Source organism: Mandrillus leucophaeus, unplaced genomic scaffold (genome assembly GCF_000951045.1).
Source record: "Mandrillus leucophaeus isolate KB7577 unplaced genomic scaffold, Mleu.le_1.0 Scaffold18, whole genome shotgun sequence".
NCBI lineage: Eukaryota > Metazoa > Chordata > Mammalia > Primates > Cercopithecidae > Mandrillus > Mandrillus leucophaeus.
This window is the reverse complement of record NW_012101809.1, coordinates 2,118,986-2,122,930: the sequence shown is the minus strand read 5'-3', so window position 1 is coordinate 2,122,930 and position 3,945 is coordinate 2,118,986. Positions and strand designations below refer to the sequence as shown.

Below are 3,945 nucleotides of genomic sequence, written 5' to 3'. Positions count from 1 at the left end.
CCCGGCACGGTGCCCTTTTCCCCGCGAACCCAGGCCGGCCTCTGGCGCGGCCCCGTGCTCCCCAGCCTCCCCTCGGGACCGCTTGCTAAGACAGAGGTCATTTCTCGGAGAGGAGCGGCCCCTGGCTCCCCAACAATCACTGGGGCAAACCGGTCCAAGCCTACAGCCCAAACCTACACGAGCCGCACGGCAGACAACATTCCACTTTCTCAAGGTCGCAAATATTCTCACCTTCTCGCACACAATACAGTCTCCCTAACACCCACGCGACCTTTCCCACATGCAGCCTCACCACGCAGCCACAAGCAGTCTCAGCTGTCACGTGGGTCCGCGTTCCTTCTTCCATAATCTTCCAGTCCAACTCACACACAGACACGGTGTCACAGGCCTGTTGGGCACAGGCTTCCACAACAATCCGCAGTCCTTCGCACCCAGTCACTGTCTCAAATGCACTTAGTCTCCTAACCATCTTTCACGCATTGACAGCCTCTATTCACAGTCACTCACACAGACAACTTCTTACAGCCATGCTTCACAAATATTCTACCGCACAGCCTTTCCCCTAGGGGTCTCGGTGACCCGGTCAGGTCAGCTGATGCCTGCATCCCTGGGCAAAGACAGCCTTTCTCCCCTAACCACCCCCTCCCCCGCAGGGCCAAGGCCTGCCAGAGCTCGCCCGGGCCCCAGGAAGGAGCATCCCCCCCTTCCAGGCCACAGCCCTGGCCGGCTCTCAGCTCTATTTTTAGCTCCATGGACAGGGTTGTTTTTCTTTCTTTTTCCCTGGAAAGGGAAACACAGTCGAGCCACCCTCAGACTCACCCCAGACCCTCAGCCTCACAAGAACAGACTGAGCCCCTCTCCCCAACAGAGCCCCCTCCTCTGGCCTTGCCCTGATCCCTGCCTCCTGGGGCACCGAGAACCTCCTCCCCTTTCTGGCAGCCTGCCCAGCTCAGGCGGCAGCTGGGCTCAGCGTGTGTATAGGGGTAGGGGGTGGGGCGGGAAGAAGGCATCGAGCTACTGCCCACTCCCTCATTCCCTGGGGGCAGGGGCTCGTCCTCCTTTTTCTAGGGGGCTAGGCCCACTCTGGTATTGAGGGGGCGTTTACACTCATGCATTTTCTGCGGGGGAGGAGACTCCCACTCCGGCAAGGAGTGGAGGTGAGGGTAGGAAGGGGACCCGCAGGCGCTCAGGCAGCTGCTCTCTGGGCTGGCGGGAATAGGCGGGGGCAGCTGTCCACTGCCATCAAGGGCCTGTCTCCGAAACCTTCGGGGATGCAGATACCAAGAATGTGCTGGGGGAAGGACGTACAGGAGCCCAGGTTAACCCCAGCCCTGCCCAGCAGCCCGGCCCTCCTGCTCCGCCCCGGCTCCAGGGGGCGCTGTGCTCCGGTTCCTGGGAGAGGGCTTATCCCCGCTCCAGGAGGAGAATGGAACGCCGTCCGGCCTGGAACCAAGCAAACGCGCCTCGTGGTGGGGTTGGGGGCACAGGCCACTGGTGTGCGGAGCTGTCACGTGCCCGGCGCCTGTTTACGTCTTCGTCTTCACCTGTGGGCGGCCAGGAAGCAGGAACCTCTGGGTGCGTCCCACCCGGCCCGCCCCCGTCGGCGGTCACGGGGCTGCCCCTTTCCCGCACCCAATGCGCGACCGCAGAGTGCCCTGCCCGCTGTGGGTCCGCGCGGGCTGATTGGCGCTGTCCCTGGGAGTGCAAGGGTAGAAAACTGGGCGCGTCCTTTCCGACTGCATGTGTGTTCGCGTGTCCCAAGTGCGGGCGTGGGTCTGTGCACGCGTGTGTGGGGCCCGTCGGCGTGCGTCTTCGTGTCGCTTCCCTGTTTGGACTCTTCGCGGGCGACCCACCAAGTGCGGACCCCCCTCCTCACTCCATCCCTAGCTTCCCCAGAAGCGGAAAGTTCGTTCAGGAGCGGGGATGTGCGGGAAGCAGGAGTTCCTGCACCTCCGCGGCCCCACCACTCACCCAGCGCCACCTGCGCCTCGGCTCCAGCTCTGGCCCCGCTCCTGCTCCAGCGCGCCCACCTCCTCGCCGCGACAACGCCGCCTCCCTAGCCCGCTCCGAACTCTGTGCTCCGAACTCCGGGCTCCGGGTTCCGGGCTCCCGGTTCCCGGCTCCGGGCGCCCGCCTGGCCTGACCTGGTGGGGCGGGGCGGGGCGGCTCAGGCCGCGCCCCCCACCCAGGGAGGGGAGTGGTCTGTCCCGCACTCCACCAACAGCCTACCCAGTTCCCAGCCCCACAGGGACTCGACGGTGGCCGAGGCTGCCCCTCTGGCCTTCGCCTTCACAGTTTACTGGATTTGGTTTTTGACGTGGGGAAGGGGGCGAGCATCTCGTGACCGATAATTCGACTACCTGGCTGCCTTAAACTAAGCTGCCCTATAGAACTTGACTCTGCCACCCTCCCTGCTCCGTTGGGAGCCCAACCCGGTCCACTCTTGGCCCAATCCCCAAATATAGGGAAAACCCCTGGGAATCAGACAAAGAAGGCTCGAGTTTCACCAGAGCAGCTCCCACCTGCCCCCACCATGCACACACCTCAGCGTGGGGCTGCCCAAGCAGAACCAGCACAGCCCCCTCCCTAGAGTAGGTGTCTGCCCAGGTGAGCAGGCCTGCCGGTTCTGACCCCCCACGGGGCATGACTGGGCTTCTCTTAGACTCATAAAGTCCTACCCACAGGCACAAACAGGAAGTTGGCCTGTATTGCAACTCAAGGCAGCATGTGGGAAGGTCTTTAGGTATCTGGGCCATATGGGCTGCTGGAGACCTCGGTGAGTTGTTGTTTTTTGAGACGGAGTCCCGCTGTGTCGCCCTGGCTGGAATGCAGCGGGCGCGATCTTGGCTCATTGCAACTTCAGTTTCCAAGGTTCAAGTAATTCTCCTGCCTCAGCCTCCAGAGCAGCTGGGACTAGAGGCGTGCGCCACCACGCCCGGCTAATTTTTGTATTTTTAGTAGAGACGGGGTTTCACCATATTGGCCAGGCTGGTCTCGAACTCCTGACCTCGTGATCCACCCACCTCGGCCTCCAAAAGTGCTGGGATTACAGGTGTGAGCCACCACACCCAGCCGAGCTGTTTATTATTAAACCCATCCACAGCAGAGAGGAAGCTGCTGGAGGACCAAAGCTGCCCCCTCATAGCCAAGTGTGACATACACTATCAGTTAGAGGACAAGGCTGTAGATCCAACTGGACCTGGCTTAGCCAGGCCTTTCCTGAGTTCTCGGGGAAATTTTTTTGAATTTTTTTTTTTCTTCCCAATCCACTGAACCTGTGAGTCAGGGAGATTCTTAACATCCAGTTGGGTGTAGGCAGACCAGTCCTATCCCAGGGAATCTGCACAGGCCCTAGGGACCCCCCACTGCTTTCTAGAATCCAGGGATCTGAACAGGCTGGGCCCGATCATGATGTGGGTGTTTAAGGCAGGTATGGAGTAGAATGTGTTTGTGCAGGGGGTGGGGCTGGGGAGAGTATTAGCTTCCCCTCCCCCTCATCCTTCTGGTTTGTGCTGTGTGGGGATGTCTACTAGAAGGGTGGGGCAAGACAAACAGACAAGTCTGTATCCCTCTATCCCCAGTTCACAGAGACCTCACAAAGGTCCCCTACTGGAAACCCCTAAAGGATCTCCTGAGAACCCACCAGACATTCTAGGGAGACAGGAACGTGGAACCCACATCCTTACAGGTAGGACTGATCTGGTATTGTGCCTCTGGAAGGCATGGCTGCCGTTCAGTGTTACAGACTCTGGATGAAGCCTAGACCAGTCAACGGCTGGGAATGATTACTGCGGGATTAGGGAAGCCTGGCTCCAGCCAGTCTGGGAGAGACCCCCAAGAAGGGAGGCCCTGGAGGAGCTCTCCCCACCCCCCAGGTTCTTCCTCACAGAGAGCAGCTTTCCAGCAGCCTTGCTCTGGATGTTTCAGGAGACATTTGTGGCCAGA

The 3,945-nt window shown here is 60.4% G+C and overlaps 1 protein-coding gene across 1 annotated transcript in view; it reads right to left on the bottom strand.

Moving 5' to 3' along the window:
* The window catches only part of LZTS2 (leucine zipper, putative tumor suppressor 2), a 10,868-nt gene extending 8,720 nt beyond the window's left edge, over positions 1 to 2,148 (bottom strand). Inside the window, exon 1 of the mRNA XM_011977419.1 lies at positions 1,972 to 2,148. The gene's annotated coding sequence lies outside the window, so the exon portion shown is untranslated. The remainder of the gene's footprint in view (positions 1 to 1,971) is intronic.
* Between the last annotated feature and the right edge of the window lie 1,797 nt (positions 2,149 to 3,945).